This window comes from Ctenopharyngodon idella, chromosome 1 (genome assembly GCF_019924925.1).
Source record: "Ctenopharyngodon idella isolate HZGC_01 chromosome 1, HZGC01, whole genome shotgun sequence".
Classification (NCBI taxonomy): Eukaryota; Metazoa; Chordata; class Actinopteri; order Cypriniformes; family Xenocyprididae; genus Ctenopharyngodon; species Ctenopharyngodon idella.
The window spans coordinates 25,392,161-25,417,950 of record NC_067220.1 but is presented as its reverse complement, the minus strand read 5'-3'; the positions used below and the strand labels follow the sequence as shown (position 1 = coordinate 25,417,950).

The 25,790-nt window shown below is 36.8% G+C and overlaps 1 protein-coding gene across 3 annotated transcripts in view; it reads left to right on the top strand.

Annotated features, from left to right (window-relative positions):
* The first annotated feature begins 488 nt into the window (after positions 1-488).
* The window catches only part of LOC127514079 (radixin), a 310,901-nt gene continuing 285,599 nt past the window's right edge, over positions 489-25,790 (top strand). The window contains exon 1 of one of the 3 annotated variants that reach the window (XM_051896477.1): positions 489-727. The gene's annotated coding sequence lies outside the window, so the exon portion shown is untranslated. The remainder of the gene's footprint in view (positions 728-25,790) is intronic. The other 2 variants (XM_051896486.1, XM_051896467.1) reach the window with 2 other exon arrangements.

Sequence of the window (25,790 nt, the reverse complement as noted above, 5' to 3'; positions counted from 1 at the left end):
CTATTTTAAGTTTGCTTTATGAAACTGGCTTGTATTCTAATCTTGTTTTATGAAACAGCCCTCTTGAGACCCAGGTCCCAAAAACAAACAAACAAAAACCACACAACTACTGAACTAGGCTACATAAATGATGGAAAGTGATTTGTGTGAACCTGATTTGGACATGGGCTAAAAGTATTGTTTTATAAGCTCTCAAACTATAACTTATGATTTACAGCCGTCAATGGCTTGCTGTTATTTTCGTGCGTTTACTCCGAGGTTGACAGGCAGATACGTTTAATAATAATAATAATAATAATAATAATATAAACAACAAATTATTTTATATGCAAATGTGGACACGAACTTCACAGAGTAGATATCCGGGGGAAAATATTTGGGAAAAAATCAAAGAACGTTACATATGTTGGCAAATACTGTAGTAGCTAAATATTAGTGGTGGGTTTGACACTTTTATTCAAACTAACATGGAGAGGCGCACGTCTCCCCCTTCTCATCTATCATCCAACCACGCCTCGTGCTCCCTTCCTAACGCCGGCCATATTGACTATTTTACCTAATCTCCTTTCGGTAGGCTATAGAGCTCCGGTTCTGTAATCATAACCGTTATAACAGCGTGCTACTGGATATGGTGATCGCGACGTGGAAATAACCGTTCACGTTTATCTCTGGTGGCTACATCTTGGGGGAAATTTCATTATTTTAGAAAACGCAGTGCTTTTCTGAGGTGAGTTTTTCGGATTATTTTTGTGTGTTTTGTCTTGAGCATATTCTGCCAAGGTACGTTTTCTTCTAAGGTCTCTCATGCCTTTAAGCCGTCTGATTGATGCAGAAAGCTTAACAGATTTAGCTGGTTTGTATGGAGTGTCCTCCAAGCCATCTAAAAAAAAAAAAACAGCTTTGTGTGCATAAATCCAATAGGTAGCCTACCAATTACATTTCAAAGGATTGTGTAAATTAAGCTCTTAATACTAATGGCCTACATTGCGCTTGACAGCCTTGGAAACCAACTATAATGAAATTGTATGTGACCTTTTTTCAAATCTTATCGCGGCCGCATCGTTTGGTCCCACATGTCCTGGACACATATTGTCGCAACGTAATTTCAATGTTTTATAGTAATATATATTAAGTGTTTTAATTCATAATTGGTACAGACAGGGCGCATTGAATATAACGGGCTATTGACAGTTTTGGAGTTACAAGACAGTTTGCTGGGTATCGGGCTACTTGTCTCATCTGAACTTTCCCCCTCACTGCCCGGTCTCTGATAAGGGTAACATTTCAAGCAAGTTGCTAATTTTAACGCGATATTTAAAGGTCCTAACGTTAAGAAAGGCGCTGACAATATCGTTTCAGTAGAACGCTGCGAAATACTACCAGCTAATTTAGATAGAGCTTATCATGTCACGGGGTTATCTGTCTGTGGCAATAAATTAAGGCTTAGAAAACGGATTGAGACAGTGTTTGTGACTTGTTTGACTCGACTAACAATGAATGCATCATGTCTAATGTGGATACAGGAGACCCCACGATTTACAATTTTGAGACATTGTAAAAGCCTCGCCGTCTGTTTATTAACTCCTGCTATTGCCAACAGCCCTGTAGCCCCTCGCTGCAGAACACACGCGATCCAGGGGGTGGAGATGGGTAGGTTTAGATCCAGGGGGCGAAGACGGCTAGGTTTAGGGATATGTAAAGTGGGGGGAGTTGGATCTAGGTCCAACCCCGCCCCCTGGATCTCGTGTTCTGCAGTGAGGACCATCTCAAATATGCACAAATGAATAGAATGAGATCCACAAATAGCCTATATATGTTAGGAGTTTGACAAAAATTAATAAATTCACAAATAAATAAAATGAGATTTGCTAATAAAAACATTCACAAATATGTTTTTATGTCACAAGCACAACTCTGCCTGCATTCATTTGTGAATCACCACCTGTACATTTGTGAATTGTTTTCTGTGCATTTGTAGATCGCTGCACGCATTTGTGGATCGCTTCCTGCGCATTTGTGAATCACCTCGCGCATTTGTGGATTTTGAAACATTTCTAGCCTCAGGGAAAATCCACATATAGGTCAACTCCACCCACTGACTACTCAAGCCAATCAGATAACGGCCACATTGCGCTGACCAATCGCAGTACACTCTCGCTACAACCAATCACGTTTTGCTTTACAATCGGGGCGGTCTTGTCCTGCATTGGCTTAGAACCCTCCACTTCCTTTCTTAAACAATTGTACAGTAAAAAGATGTTTAATATTTAGATTTCGGTAGACCATTACTGTGTCAAGCAAAGCCAAACTATTATATTTTATGCACCATTTAAAAATGCTAGAGAAACAGTGCTCTCTGTTATGGGGACAACGGTAGCCTATATTGGATAGGCTACAGATGCGTTATGGTATGGAGGACCAAATTACTCAAAATGAAATAATTAAATAAATCATGAATTCAATAAAACAACAATTAAATGTACCAGTTTATTCTGAAATAATTTAATAATTATTAAATTAATTTAATTATCAATTAAATAAATCAATAAATAAATGTATCTATTTATTTTGTAAAATTCCATGAAAACACAACATTTATTGTTTAATATATTTCACAAAATCCTCTTTCACTATTATTGTTTAAATGATTTTTTCATAATTGAATGTGCTTTTTCAAAAAGCCATTTTTCATAATTATATGCTGAATTTACGAATGACCCCTATTTGACGAATCATGTATTTCCAAAGATTCTTTTCATAATAGAGGACATTTCACAAATGCCAATCAACAGGCAGTGAGCGGTGCCTGCCGCTAATTGGCTAATCTTTTCAGATGAATTACCTAGGTCTGAGATCGTATTATTATAGGGAGATAAGAGGGTCTGTATCTCTTACCATTGGAGAAAGCGTAACGGCTAACTTAATCACGTGTGGCACCTCTCAGCCTATTGTGTAATGGCAGTGACATCAGTCGCAACATTCCCTAGTCTGCCTTCTCTTGAAAAAATACATTTTTATCAAGCTAAAATCTACATATAGTTCCCAACGAAAGTATTGTTTAGTGTAAAACATGCTGAAGATTAGCAAACAGGCTGTCCATTAATTAAATGATTGGCTATTTTCCCACAAAAGATGTTTAATCATCATAGTGAAGCCTCTCATCCATTGACATCCATTCAAAAAACGGCCTCTGGTCTCCTTCTCTGCGTACCGCCGGGGATGGGGCATTAGCATTAGCCGTTACGCTTTTTTGGCTAAACGTTGCAGGCTTGCCTTCCAGTGGGTTTGCTTAGGTCTGGTGAGGTGAACTGAACGTTCAATATGCATCGGCACTGTGCAGGCCGATCGGCGTATGACATAAACGTACCGCGAGAGCAATTCAAAAGCATAACGAGTCACATGCTCTCCAAACACATAATGCGATTGGCCTGCACAGCGCCGATGCATCTCGAACAAGCCTTGGGAATGAATATGGCTGTAGGACTTGATCAAGTTAAAAACATACTGCTTTCATTTGCAGATGAAGTAGAAGGGAATGTTTTGTTTGGTGATTCTCTGTTATCTGGATTAGACGACATAAGGGATCTGCTAGTCGCAATAAGTGCATCAGAGGATCTAGAAATTGATGACTAGCCTACATATGAAACACTTTACCAGCACTGAACGCAGAGTAGATGAGTAGTTGTGTGACAGGCGTAATTTGCAGGTAGGACATGTGATGTCCCCACCACATTTTGCCAGGGTCGATATTGTCCTTACCACTTTTTTTTTTTTTTTTTTTTTTTAAATCTCACTGTACGTATATATACCTAATGCAAATGAAACATATCCAGTTGATATTAATTTGTGTTAAAAAGAGGCGATCTGGCGCAGGGATGTGTTGATTTTGAAATCATGCTGAGTGTTCGTTGCCGCTGTTATCATTGGCGGAACGTTCTATTTTGGTTCGTGCACAGTCTTCACACAGACGAGCGCGTGCGTCAATCTATCGCTAATGCCGCTGCGGAGGGTCTATTCTTTCCGGTGTAATCACAAAACAAAATGCACACAAATGTGTCCCCGCTTTTGATATACAACCATTACTGATCATTTGATTTTAATGAGGAGAAAAAAACTTTATGAGGGTGGAACATGGCGTTCCATGACTAATGTCACCAACCACATGAAGATCGATTTGTCATGTCTGTCCGCTCTCCAACTTTAAACCAATTAGCGCCATGCACCGCCCACTGCCTGTTGATTGGCATTTGTGAAATGTCCTCTATTATTATAAAAAAGAATCTTTGGGAAAATCGTGCTTTGGAAATACATGATTTGTCAAATAGGTGTCATTTGTAAATTCAGCATATAATTACGAAAAACAGCTTTTTGAAAAAGAACATTTAATTATGAAAAAATATATATTTAAACACAATAATAGTGTGTGAAAGAGGATATTGTGAAATATATTGAACAATAAATGTTGTGTTTTCATGGAATTTTACAAAATAAATAGATACATTTATTTATTGATTTATTTAATAATTGAATTAATAATTAAATAAATTAATTAATTATTTCAGAATAAACTGTACAACATTAAATTGTTGTTTTATTGAATTCATTATTTATTTAATTATTTCATTTTGAGTAATTTGGTCCTCCATATTATGGAAGCGTCACATTATTCAAGATAGAACAGAAAGCCTCAATAATTAACTATTAACTTAACTAACTGGATTTAACCTTGTGATAAACATGCGAGTTTGCAAAATAGATTAAACTGTTGTCACACAACAACAACCAACAGCATTTCCCAGTTTATCAATCAAACATTGACGGATATGAGCAGCAAACCAGCTATTAAACATTATGCATTGTTGAATTCAATAGATTATGCATAAAAGTATGTCCAGCAGTTAAACACTTGATCATACAAATAATATTTCAAATGAATCAGACTTAATAGTTTTTGATTGTAAAAGTTATTTACAGCATCCAAAATAAATAAAATGTATTTTTCAGCGTTGCAACCTCTTTATTTGCATTATCCAAAAACATAGTACATGCAGTGATGCCGAGGCTTGTACTGTTACATCACTGATGGTCATTCAGGCTCATATTTGGTATTATACATGGTATTGTGCAAGTGTGGTATTATAGCTACTGTAGAACGGGACATCCATTTACTGCCACTGACTCATCGTGTTGCACTGCGCCGCTTGTATACAGTATCAGTAGCTGCATGTACATGGACCCTAATGTAATCTGTTTGTTTATAATGATTATAATGCCTTATAATGATTATAATCCCTCAGCATATTAAGCGAATGGTAGCGTGTGGTTAGTAACATTGTGTAAATTCGTTCACACATTGCAGATTTTAGGGGACTGCAGACGTAGCCCATTTCATCCTAGAAAGTGAGAAGAGGAGTGTATGCAGCAGTAGTAAAATGATGCAATTAAGCTTGTTATACGATGGTCAAATTATGGAAGATCTTAAAACTCTGTTCTGTTGCCTCCTCTACTTATTTGCATTTCAATATGAATTACATTTCAGAGCTAACCCTTCTAGGCTACAGTTTATGCTGTAGTGCCAGATGCTGAATAATACCTTCTTTTTTTCAAAATGGGTTTAACCATTGAATGCATTACACAGAGTCTGTAAAGTATTGTAAACATTGATTTATAACCACAGAAGATACAGAGATGTAATTAAGGTGTAAGGTGTATTTAATCCACTGTAAATTTCACAGACGTTGAAGTGTTACTATCACTTAATTTCAAAATAGACTGTACATGTGCTATTTGTTTGGAGACAATGTTTCAGACAATTTGACTGTATGTAAATTAAGTTATCCACTTAAATTTACTTATTAGGAAATGAACTGTGAAATGAACATTTGTATCCCCTTGCCATCTATGTGTCTAAATTACACGCCTGATATTTTTAAATAACAATACATAAATTCAAATAGTTTGAGTGTATAGAAGAAAATTCAGGTTAACAATTTATATGTCAGGCGGAAACTGGGGCTCATTCTAATATTTTATTTTAGTATTTTTGTGGTACTCTCTTTGATGAACATTTCATGCTAAAAATTACTCACAGGAGAGACCACAATTAAACACCCATGTTCATGATGAATCTGTGTATCATTTGTTCATTTTTTTTTTTTTTTTTTGTATAATATTGACAGACTGACAGATTGTTAACGACAGGTCCTTGTGGTAATTACAGTATGTTAACTTGGGCAGGAAATCAAATGTTCGTCTATCATCCATTGACCTCAAATATGGCTTATAATTTGAAACTTGTAAGTAGTAGCAACTTGGCTGCTCGCTCTAACGCTAACCTAGATAAATGTATATGCGCCTAGATTACTAGGTGCATATCCAAATGTTTGTGCGGAGTGTGGAAGCTAAAGTATTACCTCGCTTACTGCATGACATGGAGGTGCCGGCAAAATGACTTGTATTTATTTTTTCCAGAAAACAGCTTAAAATTAGGGGTCAAGCAACTAAAATTTTTAATGTAATTAATTACATGATGTGCCGATTAATTAATTAATCGCACATCAAATTTGGCTGAGAAATTACCCCCAAAAGATAATTTAAAGTCATTGTATAAAATGAGAAATGCGCTAAATAGACATTACAAAATATAGCTTTAGAAAAACATATTTGTTTCAGCATTGAATTTATTACACGTACACTTTTAGGCTACAAGGGCCAAGCTGCATCTGAATTTGTATTTAGATGTACAGTAGTTAACATTTTGAAGTGGATCTAAGTTAAGTAACTAAGCTGTCTTAAGAAGAAGGTTTTAGGACAACAAGGTTTTTGTCCACTTCAAATGTTGACTACTATATTTACAGACCAAAAGAGTTTGATTAGACAGTCATACAGGTTTGAAATGACATGAGGGTGAGTAAATGTAAATAAAACAATTTTCATTTTTAGGGAAAATGATTTTTTTTTTTTTTTTTTTAAACCTGTTAGCATTCCACTGTACCTTACAAAAGAGACCAAAACCATGCATATACTTCAAATGGTTCAAGAACTGCATGCAATTTACTTTGGGTGTGCTTTTTTTTAGGTGTTTTTAGGGTTAATGTTAATGTGATACTCTAAATACGAAACTAAAAATGAGTAAGCGATTGAGTAATTAACCAATTCGATTTATTAAATGGCTGATTCATTCAGGAATGAAGTAAATGGCTCTTTATGAATGGGCCATTGGTTCTCACTGTGTAACCGTTCCATTACGTGCTGATCGGGGGCAGCTGGTGCGGTTTACGGTGATGGAAATGCGGCTTATGACATCAACGTGTACCACAAAAGCGATTTGAAAGCATACGGAGCCGTCTGCTCTAAAACGCTTTTGCAGTACCTACTGTGTTGCTCGGAGACTCACAACAGTTCTGCTGTGGCTTTATAGGTAGGCTAACATTTTCATTGGAAATATTTAGCAAAAACAGACAATATTGTCTAAAATATACCACAATATTAACTTATTTATTGAACATTTGTAAATCACTATCACATGTGCACTTGTGCTATTCTGAACAAAAACAGCACTCGTGTGATATTGCAGTCATTGCTTGTTTGATATTGCTTAACTATAACATATGATATAAATATGCTCCTGTTGGGGCATGTTTGCCCCAATATCTTGAATTTTAGGGCCATTCTGACTAGGGGTGTGCACGAATAGTGAATATTGGAATATCCAATCTAATTATTATTCAAAAAATAAAAATACTATTCGAATTTTACTACATGTTGCTTTGCTGGCTGTAAATGCATTGAATCCATGATAAATCCCAAGCATGCAAACCAAAACTCAAAGTTATAACTAAATGCACTGGGTGGTGCTGTGGAGCGTGTTAACAAGTTAATTGTATTTGATCACAGAATGTTGCTGTCTGCCTCGCGAACTTTGGAGATCAAAATGATCTTACAAAATGGAATTACTTTTGATTAAATTAATCAATGGCTACGATTACATGCACCAATTTTCATCAATCCGAATGAATTGAATCCGAATGCAGATCTGTTTACATGTACTCTAAACATTGTAATCTGATTCAAATATCCATTTATATGTGTTTTATATACATTCCGATCAAAACTTTTGCACATGCGCTCTGCGTGTATGACGTCATATCAATCACGCTTGCGGTTGCGTCAACAGACGATGATCATGTATCGACGATAGCCAGAGATATTGTCAAAAGCATCAAATCTTGGCAATATTAAGAGGATTTGGTATTTCCAATTAATGTAGGCCTGTTACATTCTTCTAGTTTATTATTATAACTATTAGGTTCAGCTTCTTTTATTATTAAATTAATATTATACTATGCTGTGAGGATAATAAAAGATTAGGCTATTAGCTATCTTTGAAAATGTTTTAAACATTTTTTTTAGGTCTATTATACAATGAATTATAGGCCTATAATTAAAATTATTAAGAGTGTAGGCTATAATATTTCCTAACACCGCAGTCATCAATGAAAATTAAGCACAGCTTTACTTCAAGCACAGACTTTAAGAAAACAACCTGTTTAACACGAAATACTATTATTCTCATTTGTTTCACTAGCCTATACGGCCACAAGAGAAATAATGGAATAAATTAAGACAGTTATATACCGTTATCAGCATATTATGTTGAAATTCGTCTCTGAGAGAATATGCTCCATTAATGCAGTGTCAGACAGCTTAGTATTTTTTCAATTTCTGTAGTGAATACTGACCGAGGTTGAGACTTTTTCACCGGCATAACTCTTGCGCAAAGTTTGCACGTTGCTTCTTGTGTGATATCCATTGGCTCCCCTTCTTGTTTTAAAATGGAAAGATTTTCAATATTATGACGAAGGGATACAGCTACGCCACTGCCTGTTGGCATACATCTTACAATTAAAGACGTGAACGTGAACTTGCGCACTGCGTAATGCGTGTCAACATTGCACTGCGCATATGCCCCAGAGACCTTTGAATACGATTGAGAATGTAGTCGGATTCAAGCGTTTACATGGTAATTTTTTGCTGTTAGATCAGATTAGAAAAGGAATAAACCACCCCTTCCAATCCGATCAAAATTTAATTCGGATCGAGCTCAATCGGATTGATTAAGGTGTTTACTTGAACGTTTTTCAATCCGACTGAGCCGTCAATCCGATTACAAATGGATTATTTGGGTGCATGTAAATGTAGCCAGTGAAACTTATCATAATATCACCACCACAATGAGAAATCACATGAAATCCAAACACCAGTCGAATGAGGAAAGACAGCTGTCCATCACTGCATTCACGACTGCAGGTAAGCGCAGCTGTTAGAGGTGGGCGATATGGACTCTGCTTTCTGCTCTGCAATCGATTGCTCCTGTCTGCCTCGCTGCTGAGTGGTTTGCATCTGTAGCTCCTTATAGCTTTGTTTTGAATCTCTATTTACTGTAATTTCTTGTTGTTTATATTATCATCACCATATATTTGATATTGTCTAATATTGCCTATCACATTAACGTCGCTAGCTTTTAATCTAAATTGCTATCACAACGCATTAGCATTTTGTTAGCCTGTTAACTTGTCATCCGTGCCTACCGTCTTTTTCTCTCGCGCACTCCTTTTTTACGAGTCCATCAAATAACTGGTGAGTCGGATCAGCGTACAAACACGGTGAGTCATGTCATCTTCCCTTATTATTGTTACTTGCACTGCCTGTCATATGTTTATTATAGCTTTCTCTGTCAGCGATGAGGGATTCACAGGTCATAAATGCAGGGAAATAGTCAGGCTGACAGAGAAAATTTCAGAATTATTTAGATACTGTTTTGGATGTGACTAGCTTATCAAACCCCGTACATTGTTCGGTTCCGGCTGTAGAGCCCATGCAGCAGGGCAACTGGGTGACTGTGAGACGGCATAGTCGCGGGGCAAAACACCGCCGTTCCGTTCCGATTAGAACTTCAGACAGGTTCTCCCCACTCAGTGATGCACCCACTGAGAATCCTGTTGAAAGTGCCCTAGTTATTGGCGATTCTATTACATGGAACGTGAAAATAGAAACACCAGCCACCATAGTCACATGTTTGCCGGGAGCCAGAGCGCCTGACATCAAAGCAAATTTAAAAGTGCTGGCTAATGCTAATCGTAAATACTCTAAAATCATTATTCACGTCGGCACTAATGATGTCTGACTTCGCAAGTCGGAGATCACTAAAATTAAAGAGGTGTGTGAACTCACAAGTATAATGTCAGACACTAGACTCCTACCTGTTCGTCAGAGTGATGAGATATTTAGCAGACTGTCATCACTCAATGGCTGGCTGTCTAAGTGGTGTCCACAGAATAATATAGGGTTCATAGACAATTGGGAAAGTTTTTGGGGCAGACCTGACCTGTTGAAAAGAGTAGGGTATCCATCCCTCCTGGGGTGGTGCTGCTCTTCTCTCTAGTAATATGGGACATAGTCTTAGAGCTGAAACATGACAAACTGGGGCCCAGGTCAGGAAGCAGACAGACTGGCTAAACAGACCGTTAGCTAGCTGTCTCATGTCACAGAAGTCAGATAAATCCCAACACATAGAGACTCTTTCACCTAGATATCATCACATAGAGACTGTGACTGTACCCTGAATTAGTAAATACAAAAAAAGTCCCAAACCCATTTAAGGGTAAACATTTAATTGATGTTGATATAATACTGATGAACAAATGATAAAGTTTGGGTTGCTGAATATTAGATCCTTTTCTTCAAAAGCACTTATTGTAAATGATATTATCACAGATAATAAACTAGATGTGCTGTGTTTGACCAAAACCTGGCTAAAACTAGACGATTACATTACTTTAAATGAGTCCAGCTCTCAAGGTTACTGTTATAAACACAAGCCTTGTCTGAAAGGCAAAGGGGGAGGTGTTGCTGTAATTCATAGTAATATCTTCAGTATTACTCAAGTCTTTCAAATATAATTCCTTTTGAAATGATAGTGCCTTATGTAACGTTATGTAATGTAAACGACAAATCCCATTTGACATTTGTGCTGGCTACTGTATACATTCCACCAGGGCATCATACAGACTTTATCAAAGAATTTGCTGATTTTCTATCGGAGTTAGTACTGGCTGTGGATAAAGTCCTAATTGTTGGTGATTTTAATATCCATGTAGATAAAGAAAAAGACGCATTTGGATTGGCATTTATAGACATTCTAAACTCTTGGAATTAGACAACACATGTCAGGACCCACTCATTGTCGTAACCATACTTTAGATCTAATATTGTCACATGGAATCAGTATTGATGCCGTTGAAATTCTGCAGCAGAGTGATGACATCTCAGATCATTATCTAGTCTTGTGTATGCTACATTTAGCCAAGGCTGCAAAACCGCCTCCCTGCAATAAATAGGGTACAACTATCACTTCTACCACTAAAGATTGCTTTATCAATAATCTCCCTGATCAGTTTCATCTCCTTAGCATACCAGATAACCTAAAAGAACTCGATGTTACAACAAACTATTGACTCTCTTTTTTCCAGCACATTAGACTCAGTTGCTCCTTTGCGCTTAAAGAAGAATAAGGAAGTTAGTCCAACGTCGTAGTACAATTAGCACACTCGGGCCATTAAGAGAGCAACCAGAAATATGGAGAGCAGCTGGAAGAAAACAAAAAGAGGTTTTTCGTTTTGATTTTGTTTAAAGAAAGCATTGTTGCATACAGAAAGGCCTTAAAAACAGCTAGATCTACTTATTTTTCAAATCTCTTAGAAGAAAACAAACACAACCCTAGGTATTTATTTGATACTGTAGCTAAATTAACGAAAAATAAAGCTTCAACTTCTGATGTTTCCAAACAGCAAAGCAGTAATGACTTTATGAACTTCTTTACTTGCAAGATTCATAATATTAGATAGAAAATTATAACCATGCAACCGTCTACTACAGTATCGCTTCAGACAGTGCATTGTAGTTTCCCTGAGGAAAAATTCCATTCATTCGCTGCTATAGGAGAGGAAGAATTGTCTAAACTCGTTAAATCATCAAAATCAACCTGTATGTTTGACCTTATACCGACTAAGCTATTGAAACAGATGCTTTCAGAGGTCATAGCTCCTCTTCTTAAAATCATTAATTCATCTTTGTCACTAGGATATGTACTGAAAACTTTTAAGCTGGTTATTATTAAACCTCTTACTAAAAAACCACAACTTTATCCTAGAGAATGTCAATTACAGGCCGATTTCGAATCTGCCTTTTCTGTCAAAAATACTAGAAAAGGCAGTATCATCGAACCATGTTCCTTTTTAGAATGAAATGGTATCTGGGAGGATTTCCAGTCAGGATTTAGACTGTACCACAGTACTGAGACTGCTCTCATTAGAGTTACAAATGATTTGCTCTTATCATCAGATCATGGTTGTATCTCTCTATTAGTGTTACTGGAACTTAGTGCTGCATTTGACACTATCGACCACAACATTCTTTTGAATATACTCAAATTATGTTGGCATTATTAGAATTGTATTGGCATAGTTCAAATCATACTTATCTGACCGTTATCAGTTTGTAGTAGTAAACGAAGAGATGTAACACCGATCACAAGTTCAGTGTGGACTACTGCAAGGTTTAGTACTAGGACCGTTGCTTTTCACTCTGTACATGCTACCCTTGGGAGATATCATTAGGAAGCATGGCGTTAGTTTTCACTGTTACGCTGATGATTCTCAGCTCTATATTTCTTCGCGCCCTGACGAAACTTACCAATTCACAAAATTAACGGAATGCATAGCTGATATAAAAAAAGTTGGATGACTAGTAATTTCCTACTATTAATTTTAGAAAAAAAAAAAAAAAAAAGATTCTAATTATTGGACCAAAAACCTCTGCACATAATAACCTAGAATACTGTCTAACACTTGATGGCTGCTCTGTTAAGTCTTTGCTGTCAGTTAGGAACCTGGGTGTGCTCTTTGACACCAATCTTTGATTTGAAAGCCACATTTCTAGCATTTGTAAAACCGAATTCTTCCATCTTAAAAATATATCTAAACTACGACATATGCTCTTAATGACAAATGCGAAACAGTTATTTCATGCGTTCATGACCTCAAGGCTAGAGTACTGTAATGCTCTACTGGGTGGTTGCCCTGCTCGCTTGATAAACAAACTATAGCTGGTACAAAATGCAGCATCTAGAGTTCTTACTAGAACCAGGAAGTATGATCATATTAGCCCGGTTCTGTCAACACTGCATTGGCTCCCTATTAAACATCGTATAGATTTTAAAATCTTACTAATTACTTACAAAGCACTAAATGGTTAAGCTCCCCGGTACCTGAGCGAGCTCTTAACCCATTATAGTCCTTCACATCTATTAGATCTCAGAATTCTGGCCAGTTGATAATACCTAGAATATCAAAATCAACCGCAGGCAGTAGATCCTTCTCCTGTTTGGCACCTAAATTTGGAACAATCTTCCTAGCATTGTTCGGGAAGCAGACACACTCTGTCAGTTTAAATCTAGACTAAAAACGCATCTCTTTAACCTGGCATACACATAACACATTATCAATTTATATTTTCAAATCCGTTAAAGGATTATTAGGCTGCATAAATTAGGTCAGCCGGAACTGGGAACACTTCCTATACCCCGATGTACTCGTTACATCAGAAGAAGAATGGCATCTACGCTAATATTATTCTCTCTGTTTATGCCAAGGTCCACCGTAGTCAGTCGGATCTGGGCCGTATCCAGATCAGATGGAGGACCTGTGTCTAGACATGACCACAACGCATCCCTGAAGTGTCAGCAGAGATTGTATCAACTAGACCATCCCCTGTGAAGGCCTCATCGACACGACAGCCAGCGGCACAGATCCCCAACAAACCGTTTACATACCGGCGTGATGAATCCGATCTTCAACTAGATGGAACTGGATTAAATATTTTGACTGTTGCGATCCCAATCTGATTTATGACCTGTAATGCTGCCTGAATCATAATCATGCACTGTTCGTTGTTGGCCAGAGGAGAACTGGCCCCCCGACTGAGCCTGATTTCTCCCAAGGATTTTTTTCTCCATTTTGTCACCTGTTGGAGTTTGGGTTTCTTGCCGCTGTCGCCTTTTGGCTTGCTTAGTTAGGGACACTTGATATTCAACAGATCAAATTTTGTTCTGCCTGTATTGACACCATTGTATGCGAACTGAACTGAGCTGGACGATGACATCACTGTTTTCTCCAGAGCCGATGTATAGATGAATTAGCTAAATTAATAACTATTGATTTTTACAATGGAATGAATCAATACTGAATTTACTTAAGATGGACAGCCAAATTATTTGCCAGTTATCACTGTAAAGCCGCTTTGACACAATCTTCATTGCAAAAAGCGCTTTATAAATAAAGGTGATTTAAATTTATCATGATATTTTCTGGTATTTATTGCAATTATGATATCAATGACAAAATAAATTATAGTACCTTTCACCACTGTTTTGACAACAAGTGATAGCTGCATGCAGTCTTGAGAGCCTTAGAAACACAAACATTGATCTTAAGTAAAGCATACCCATCATCAAATATGCTCCTATAATATAGGCTACCAATTACATAAAACAAAACAAAACGAAACAAAACAAAAAAACAGTAAAAATCCAAACACCAGCCCTTGCAGAAATGGAAAAGTTGCAGATATACTTTTCTTCTGTAAAAGTGCAGATAATGTTTAAATTGTGCATCTGTGCTGAAAAACATCACACAATAATTACACACAATAATAATTAAAATCAATTACAAGTTTGAAATGTTAACACATATTCTGTATTTATTTATACTCTCATGGTGCAAACAGTGGCAAAAATAGTGCAAACAGCAAAAGTAACAATCCTAACCATGTCTTCAGATTACAAAATTACAAGAGAATGCAAATAATCCCCTTGAAAAAAAAAAAAAAAAAATTTGATCCCCTGCTGATTTTGTAAGTTTGACCGCTTAGAAAGAAATGAAGGGTCTATAATTTTTATGGTAGGTTTATTTTAACGGATAGAGACAATATCAAGCAAAAAATCCATAAAACTGTACAAAGGTTATAAATTGGTTTGCATTTCAGTGAGTCAAATAAGTATTTGATCCCCAAGCAAAACTTGGTGGAAAAACTCTTGTTGGCAAGCACAGAGGTAAGACGTTTCTTGCAGTTTGTCACCAGGTTTGCACACATGAGGGATTTTGGTCCACTCCTCTTTACAGATCCTCTCTAAATCCTTAAGGTTTCTTGGCTGTCACTTGGCAACTCAAAGTTTCAGCTCACTCCACAGATTTTCTATAGAATTAAGGTCTGGGGACTGGCTAGGCCACTCCATGACCTTAATGTGCTTCTTTTTGAGCCACTCATTTGTTGCCTTGGCGGTATATTTTGGGTCATTGTCATGCTGAAAGACCCATCCATGACCCATCTTCAGTGTTCTGGCAGAGGGAACGAGGTTCTCATCCAGAATTTTACAGTACATGGCCCCGTCCATCAGCCCCTCAATGCGTTGAAGTCATCCTGTACCCATAGCAGAGAAACAGCCCCAAAGCATATTGTTTCCACCTCCATGCTTGACTGTAGGGATGATGTTTTTGGGGTCATAATCAGCATTTCTCTCCCTCCAAATACACTTACTCCCAAGCCTTCTCTGAATCATTTAGATGTTCAGACGGGCCTGTACATGTGCCTTCTTGAAAAGGATCAGGATTTCACTGCAGGATTTCAATCCATTGCGACGTAGTGTGTTACCAATGGTTTGCTTGATGACTGTGGTCCCAACTGCCTTGAAATCATTAACTAGCTCCTCCTGTGAAGTTCTGGGCTGATCCCTCACCTTTCTCATGACCATCCTTTCCTCATAAGGCGAAATATTGCATGGAGCACCAGACAGAGGGCGACTGATGGTTATTTCTATATATATTTCTTCCATTTCCGAATAATCGCACCAACAGTTGTCTCCTCCTCAGCAAGCTTCTTGCTGATGGTCTTGTAGCCCATTCCAGCCTTGTGAAAGTCTACAGTCTTGTCCCTGACATCCTTTAACAGCTCTTTGGTCTTGCCCATGGTGGTGGAGAGGTTGGAATGGAAGATACAGATTCTGTGGACTGGTTTCTTATACTCATAACAAGATAGCAATAGGAGTACTTTCTTAAAGTGACAGGACTAACCTGTGTTCCACTTGGGCACATAACCAATCTGTGGGAGCCAGAATTCTTGCTGGTTGGTAGGGCATCAAATACTTATTTCACTCACTGAAATGCAAATTAATTTATAACATTTATATAATGTTTTTTTCTGGATTTTTTTGTTGATATTCTGTCTCTATCCGTTAAAATAAACCTACCACAAAAATTATAGACCCTTCATTTCTTTGTAAGTGGTCAAACTTACAAAATCAGCAAGGAATCCAATAATTATTTTCCCCACTGTAATTAGACTAAAACTTGGTAACCGTGAATGAATGAAAATGTATAAATGCATATTTGTAATTTTAACTGAACTTGGGACTGGTGGTGGTGCTTAAAGTACCTGTAAAGTCATTTTAATGTATGTGTTCTGAGTTTGTCACACCGCAGAAAAATGTGCTATTAACCATTCAAATTTGAAAAATCTGCAAGTAAATTAAATAAGTTATCAAAATCTCGAAAAAATAAGCAGCGCTCTCTGCTCTCAAACGCTGGGGGTGTGTCCGCTGTCGGCGCTGAAACCACACCTACTCGTAAGAGCTGTCGTCTCAACTGACTTGTCTAATGAGTCAAACATACTGATGCATATAAAAAGAATCACGTTAGCAGGTTGCAAATTTTAGTAGAGTTACTGTGGACTACCTACTTATTATAACATAAGCACACAAGGCAACTTGCACTCACTTGTGGGCACGTACTGCCGACTGCTGTCGAGTCAACAAATGACGGTGCCGCGAGACGGGAGGATGAAGGCCGGGACGGGAGAGACTCTGTCCGGCTCCATACCATATCATCAGTTGTCGGTGGGACGGTAGGAAGGCCGAGGGGGGAGGGGGGCCGAGGTCTGTTCAGTCCCATTCACCAAAAACAGCGGATTATCAGTGAATCCCAGCTGCCTGATGAAAGTTTGTAAAACTATCCGGTGTACGATCACTTTAGAGACAAAATTAATCCACCCCTTCATATCATCGTTTTAGGAAATTTAAATAAGGAGACCGACCTGTATTGTATATTATAACAACTATGTAATATGCATTTGCGTGACGAAGGCATTACTAGCTAAATGTGCAAAAGGCTGTATAACTGTAATGACACTCGAGATTGAGCTTGTGAGCTGCTGTAGCGTTAGAGGCGGCGCCACGCTCGGTTCGTCATCGACAGTTATATAGTGTTAGGGGCGGGGCCATGCTCGGGGGCTCCAGTGCGTCATCGGACCCCCGTTTTAGCTCCGCCTAAAAAATCCTGAACAGAGAATTGTTGAAAAACTGTTTAACACTCTAACTTCACAATTTAGCACTACACAATTCACAGTCTTTGTAATGTGTTTCAGCAATAAATTTGAAACATTTATAACGTGTTTAGAAACAATTCTCAGAATTGACTTTACAGGGACTTTAAGACTTTGTTGGTCATTCTGTGTTAAACTCAGTTAAACTCAGCATTTTTTTTTAATACTGCAGCTGCCTACATGTGCAAGAGGCAACTGTTTACACTTGTACACGCATACCCAGTGTGCATGAACGGTCATGTGACATGCGTTTTCGGCCGAGTAGTGTAGACGGAGATCGTTTCTGAAATGCTGTGGAAAAGCCAGTGTAGATGAGGATCATTCTCATTTTAAAACACTAGTGTAAATGAGGCCTTAGGGTTGGGAATTGTAAGAAATTTTTTGGTTCTGGTTCCGCCTAATGATTCCGGTTCCAATTCCATTTCTAATAAAATTATTAAACAACTAATAAAAAAAAATAGTGGTAAGGAATAGGGTTGGGTATCGTTTGAATTTTAACGATTCCGATTCTGCTTATCGATTCCTACTTTCGATAAGGTAAAATAAGGTAAAAAAAACAACAACAATAAAACAAAAAAACAAAACAGATATCATTCACATTTATTTTGTTTTATTGCAAAACATTTCATTGTAGCTGAGTATCATGAACAAAAATCAATAGACAAACACTTACACAAGGAACTTTTGCCTATGATTTAAAAATACCATAGCAAAACATCTAACTAATATAAATATATAAGTCTAACTAACATAAATTTCAAGCATTATTAAAGAAAAGTAAACACTCAGTATTTGAAAAAGAACAAATAAAAAATTAGCAATCGCAACAAATAAATAAAATTTAACAAATATAAGATTGAAATAAAGTGTTTTAAGATTTTCAGGTATTCAGGTTCAGAAACTAATCAAATGTAAAATAGCACTGCACTTTATATTTGTAATGCAAATTTTATTTATAGTTACAAAAGTTATTCAATCAAGAATGAGTGAATTTTCTCTTTGTCTTTTGTTGTTTGATTAGTGTTATTATAGAGATGGCAGCAGGAATGTTAGGCTACTGTCACTTTAAGAGCTGCACGGGTCCATTCAAGGGCGAGACGACTCATGCACTGTTTTCCGTGCACACAGATCCAAAGGGCGCTCACATAAAAAAGCGATTTTAAGCCATTCAAGCGCGAGACGACTTGTCATCTCTTGTCAATGTGCCGGCGGGCTTTAACATATTATTAACTGTCTGCGCAAGGGAGTCTCAAAAGAAGCCAGGTTATCCTGGTATATTTTTCTGTTGATATGAAAAATAGGGTAGATTTAGGCCAGGTGTGTTACGAAGTTATGATGAACTATATGTCTTTCTCCACTGACATTCAAAGTTGTTCAAAGTGTTTCTAAGGATATTGATTTTTAGAAGGCAGTTGTCTGACTCTATGAACAATGGGAATATGGTTTGTGTAGCATTAGCAACACATTATTAGCTGTTTGATAACGTAGTCAAGCTAACATTATTAATTACCGTTATGTGTCCGACATTATAAAGAGCGATACCATTGTGCAGCGTTTCCCTCAGTAAGTTGACCGAGTGGATCTCTGAGCTGGTGTGAATGGGTGGAGGTGGGGCTAAATAGCATATTCTTAGATCCATGTATACTAAATGAAGCAAGGTAGGAATTTTTTTTTTCACAGGAAAAAAATGTTTAATTATGTCATTTTAGTGATCAAAGATGAGTTTTAAGGGATAAAATTATTGATTACAGGGGGACTTTAAATGCAAGTGAACGCACCGGCACCTCCATGTCATGCAGTAAGTGTGATCTCAACACAAACACTTGGATATGCGCCAAATAATAGCACACATTTATCCAAGTTAACGTTAGATCGAGCTGACTTGTAAAGTTGCTACTGCTTACATGTTTCAAGTGATAAGCCATATTTGAGGTTGATGAATGATGGGCGAATGTTTGGATTTCCTGTCGTTAACAATCTGTCCTTCACAGACTGCGTGACTTTGACACTAACTGACTAATACCAATTTTGGTCGACTAAGCCTCTTTTCGTTGACTACTAGGGGGCAACCCTAGAAACAACATAAACATGATAACCATATGCCGAGTCTCAATTGTATATGTATGTTAGGTCTGGACGATTAATTGAAAAGTAATCGAAACCGAAATTCAGAACCTCTAACCGACGAGACTTTTCCCATGTCGGTTATTTTGTTTTTTTTAATCCTGTTAATACTTTCCCCTTAAAAACATACAACTGCGTGTTTAGTCACGTGAATCTGCCCTGTCCAGTCAGCGGCATGAAAGCGATACAGAGGCGAACTCAAACACAGAGTCGACACACACGGACAGCGCGTGATCCCTGAAGTTTGTCAATTGTATGTGTTTAAAGGCTTGCCAGTTTGGACATTCAAGCGATTTTAGACCATCGGATGTGTATCATATTGAGCTACTACGCTGATGCATTGTGGCAGGCGAACACTCATACAGACAGTAACTTGCACATCACGTGAAGATTGCTCGCGCAGAGAGGAGCGCAGGAACTCATTGATAACGCTGTTCTGTGATGTATCACTAAAGTAGCATAGAAACTCAAAAGTTATAGCATATATTTTTCTACTTTTGAAGTAACTACTTACAACCCTCATTAATGTATTTAAATAAATTTACTGGTACTGTGCTAATTTATCTGTATCTGATTTACAACAAGCAGAAATCTGTAAGAAATGTTACGATAGATAAAATACCTGCTGAAAGTGAGCTGTTATGTCAGAGCACTCTTTTATTTGGGAAAAAAATAGCCCAAATTTAATAGTCAAGCATATGTACAGTACAAACCTTGTCAGTGAACTATGAGGGCAAAAAAAACAAATATTCAAATACAATATTTTTGAAAAATGCCCATCCCTAATTCTGACTGCATTCTATAGGCTACATCACGCAGTGAGTTATTGCCCTGCTTCATGTTTGTCACCAGTCAACTGTATGAAATGTAAGATGACCTATGTAGGTCTGGGGTGTGGGGGGGTGCATTAATTGCATTAAGTCATTTTAATCATGCTATTTTTCCATAACTAATTAAATTAATGCGTTAAATCAACAGCCCTGCTTAAAATGTCATTTTTGGTCACACTAATAAGAGTAATACGTCATTCAAAACTGTAAAGCAGTGGTCTTAAACTCAGCTCCTGGAGAACCACAGCCCTGCAGAGTTCAGCTCCAACTCACCTGCTTGGAAGTTTCTAGCAGAGATTGTCTTATTATTGGGGATATGAGAGGGTCTGGGGTTTTAACATGGGAGAAAGTGTAACGGCTAACTTGGATCACGTGAGGCACCTCAGCCTATCATGTAAAGGCAGTGACGTCAGTGCCCAGAGTTCAGTGTTCGGTGCACTTCTTGTGGATTAGTGCATTCGCTTTGCGAATAAATGTTCTATTTTTGGTGTTATATGACTGTAATCATACAGTAGGACTGCAATGTTTGTGGAATGTGCTTTACTGAGCAGAAAAAAAAGAGCGCAAATTGCTCTATTAGCTGCTAGTCAGTGGTCACTACAGTGCACATAAAACCACATTTAAGAATAGATTTGAATCTATCTATCAAAAAAAAACAGCTTTATTGGACATACACAGCAGTGATACTAGTCACTAAAATGTAATTGTAGTTTGATTGTTGAAATCTAGAAGCCATAGAAAGAATTTTTTTTTTTATTTGTTAAAATCTTTATATTTTGTTTACCTTCATTAAAATATCATTATTAGGCATACACAGCAGTCATAAATCATTACAATTCAAGTCTAATTTATTTGCTGAATTAAAATTCACAATATTACACAATGCCTATTATTAAATACTGGTACACATTTGCTGGTGGTGGTAATGCCGTAAATGAGTCCTACCTGACGTGACATTCCCTACTAGGGATGTAACGATGCACCCGGAAATGTTTGAAAATCGATTCAAATATGTGACGATTCAAGACAATTGAGATGCTAAATTGATCGTGATACATTTGGGAGCGGGGGGTTTATATGAATGTATAGCTGAGGGGAACTGGCTGTGTTCAGAAAAGTTTAGATGGTATTTTTTTTCATCTTACTTCCGTACAATGCATTTTAAAGTAGAGTTTATAAGCGCGCAGTGCTGCTTTGTTTACAGCGGTAACCAAGGAAGCGCTGTATTGCCGCTGTTCCATAAGCGCCACCTGCTGTCAGACAGTGAATTTGCATTGAAGTTGTATGTAGCATAATTTCACAAAGCTTAAGTCAGAACATTCTGTTTTAGCTTCAAATGTTAAAAATTATACAATCTAATTTAAAGAGGGACTCGGTAGTATTTCAGAAGGGCCGATACCAACAACAAATGTCTTAGCCAATCAGCATTAAGGGCTGTATGATGGTCAAGGAGAGAGAACTAGCAAGAGGGAGATTTGAAAATAAGAAGAAAAAAAAAAAGCTAAGAGCTAAGCGGGAAGGCCTGAAAACAGATGCGGAGGCTGCTTTGATCCCTCTACTCATGTGAGTACACTGGGTTTTGATTGTCTGGAGCTGCTGTGCTGTTTGCGACTAACAGCGAACACTTTGTATTTAGTCTTGTATACTGTACATTAATTTTTGTGCTTCCTTGTCGTTCGTTCATCAACTGCGCTTTATTTTTCATGAAGCATTTTGTTGCGCGTCAGCTGTGATAAACACATCCACTCGCATTGCGTGTGTAACAGTGGCCAGATAGTGAGAGTTTTGCTGTTAAACTACTGCACACTGACAACCACTAGAGAATGTGGTGTTTAGCGTCATTGGTAGTGCATTCGCCTCGCATGCCAGCGGTGATCAGGCTGGGGTTCGAGACCGACTTGGAGCAGGGTGGTTAGGATTGGAGTGTGAGTTTTGGAGGCGGAGCAATCAAGAGAGGGGTGGGGTTGTTTGGGTTGATTTCAAATATCAACAATGTCCAACAGCATTGTTCAAATAATACTTACAGCACCTTTAAATCAAAATGGTGATTGTATGCAGCATCTTTGTTGGGATTGTGATTAAATGCAGTGGTTGCCTCTAATTTTAAATGGCTACAGATAGTTCAGCCTGTAATAGAGCAAATAAACTTATTGTTCATGTACTCATATGAAGAGATTTCTTTTATTTGGATTATTAATTTATTTTGATTTAGGATTGTTATAAAGATATTTTTACAAAGAAATGTGCAGCATTTTGTCTGAGAAATAATAAAAAGACACTTTCTAATTTATAATTTGTCTTAAATATAATTTCGTGAGAAAATCGTTTAATGAAACCAGTATTGTGAATCGTATCGCATTGTGAGTTGAGTGAATCGTTGCATCCCTATTCCCTACTCTGCCTTATCTTATAAAATAACATCTTTCTCATAGTAAAATCTACATATAGTATAGTTCTAGACATGTGCCGATATTCGGTAATGCAATATATCACGATAATCATTATGCACGATATTGTTATCGTGGGCACAAAATACCATAAATAATAATTTATTACCAATTATTAAAATTTGTATCATGCATTTAAGAATACTTTACCCATCAACGATATAAAATGCACAACACTGCTGTATTCTGCGTCAAAGGGACACACGCTCAGATGTAAACAAGCCCAACGTGCATGAGAAGCACATGGCGGAACGAGTGAAGGAGACGCGCTGAATGAAAGTGCCCGTTCAATCTCTCTCAGCAGGGGGCACTGATGGAACAGCAGAATGCAGTGGTTATCCCGGAAACCCCGCAAACAAAGCAACTGTACTAGTGAAGTTTTGGTAACACTTTAGTATAGGGAACACATATAAACCATTAACTATGACTTTTCCCTCAATAAACTCCTAATTTACTGCTTATTAATAGTTAGTAAGGTAGTTGTTAAGATTAGGCATTGGGTAGGATTAAGAATGTAGAATAAGGTCATGCAGAATAAGGCATTAATATGTGCTTAATAAGTACTAATAAATAGTCAATATTCTATTAATATGCATGCTAATAAGCAACTAGTTAAAAGACCCTAAAATAAAGTGTTACCAAAGTTTTTAAAATGCTTCAAACTGCCATTCATTTTTTTGTAATCTCAATGTTGTTCATCACAGCACCAAATACTTAATACTTAAAGACTTAATAGGCTATTTATTTTCAAACTTAAACATTTTTATATTTTAATCTAGACTACAACATGCCCTAATGATTAGAAATGTTCTGATTATTTGTTATTGTTCAGTAAAACTTTGAGACGTACGGCTTCATTAGTTAACATGTTAATTCATTATTACCAAACTAACAAAGAAAAAATCCTTATAACGCATTAATTATTCTTAGTTAATGTTAATTTCTTAGTTACTGTTTAATAACATTACTAAAATCAAAAGAACTTGCGATGACTAACAATGATCAGTTGTATTTCTTAACTAACATTAACAAAAAATAATACTTTCTGTAACAAATGTAGCTATTACTCAATCTTAGTTAAATAATGAGACCTTATTGTAAAGTGTTACCTGTTGTTCTTTATAGCCTAATTCTTCTGCACTTTAATCTGTTTGAAAATGTTACTTTATATATTTTTTTGTGTATTTCTGTAGTTCTTTTTGTTATTACAAAAAGAGTTCTTAAACCTGTTATACTATGACAACACTTTTTTTTTTGCAACTTATTTCAATATCGTGATAATACCGTATACCGTGATAAAAGTTTCAGCAATTAATCGCAACATGAAAATTTGATACCGCCACATGCCTATATAGTTCCCAACAAAAGTATTGTTTTTAGCGTAAAACATGTTAGGGATTAGCGGACAGGCAGTCGATTCATTATATGATAAGCTATTTTATGGGGGTAGAATTGTTGCAGTTTAATGCCAAATAAATAGATTATGATCCACAAATAAATGTAAAGAGATTCACAAAAAAAATAATAATCGTATGCACAAATGAGTAGAATGAGAGTTTCACAAAAAAATAATTAAATTAACAAATAAATAAAATGAGATTTGCTAATAAAAAACATTCACAAATATGTTTTTATGTCAAAAGCACAACTCTGCCTGCATTCATTTGTGAATCGCTTTCTATACATTTGTAAATTGCTTTCTGTGCATTTGTGAATCGCTGCACGCATTTGTGGATCTCTTCCTGCACATTTGTGAATTGCCTTATGCATTTGTGGATTTTGAAACATTTCTAGTGTCATGACTGAAGACAAATCCACAAATAGGTTGACTCCACCCACCGACTACTCAAGCCAATCAGATAAAGGCCACATTGTGCTGACCAATCGCAGCACACTCTCGCTACAACCAATCATGTTTCGCTTTACAATCAGGGCAGGAACTGACATTCTGAAAGGAGCTCTCTCAGCTCCTTACTATTCCACAACAGGTGCTTCATTTGAATTGAACTGAAGTGCTGTTTGTGTGATTAAAACACCCAGTTTACAAAATGTAACAGACTTCATTGTGATTAATCGTCTAATTTTTTTTTGGACATACACTATATTGCCAAAGGTTTTGGGACGCCTGCCTTTATGTGCACATGAACATTAATGACATCCCATTCTTAATCTGTAGGGTTTAATATAGAGCTGCAACTAACGATTATTTTTTCTGTCGACTAATCTAACGATTATTTTTCCGATTAGTCGACTACTCTAACGATTATTTTTATTACCTTTTTTTTAATTAATCTAGTGTTCTTTTTATTAGCTAATGAATCCTTTGGATAACTTTACAAAAAATTATAAGTACAACTTCTAATATAATATTTCAACTTTTATTAAATTTTTTCCAAAAAATACTTCAATGTGGTTGAAGTTTTTACTGTATACAAAAGTAAAGTGGCAAAAATAAAATGTAAACAACACTTTAGCATCAGGCACAAATAATGCCATATTAATTCAAAAGCATTCAAAATGCCATATAAATTAAACAAATGCACTGCTCAACACTGTGCAAAAATACATGAAATACATATACAAAAATAAAGTGCCAAAAAATAAAATGTAAACAACACTTTAGGGCATCAGGCATGAATAATGCCATATAAATTCTGCCTTACATTTTGCAAAAGATGCATTCTGAAGGCATTATGTGGTTTAAAGTAGTAACACATCACAAAAATACTGGTCAACAACACTATGTAAAACATACCTGAAAGGTAACAGTTTTAAAGGAGCCAAGTCCAACAAAAGCACTGCTCAACACTGTGCAAAAATACATGAAATACATATACAAAAATAAAGTGCCAAAAAAGTAAAATGTAAACAACACTTTAGGGCATCAGGCATGAAT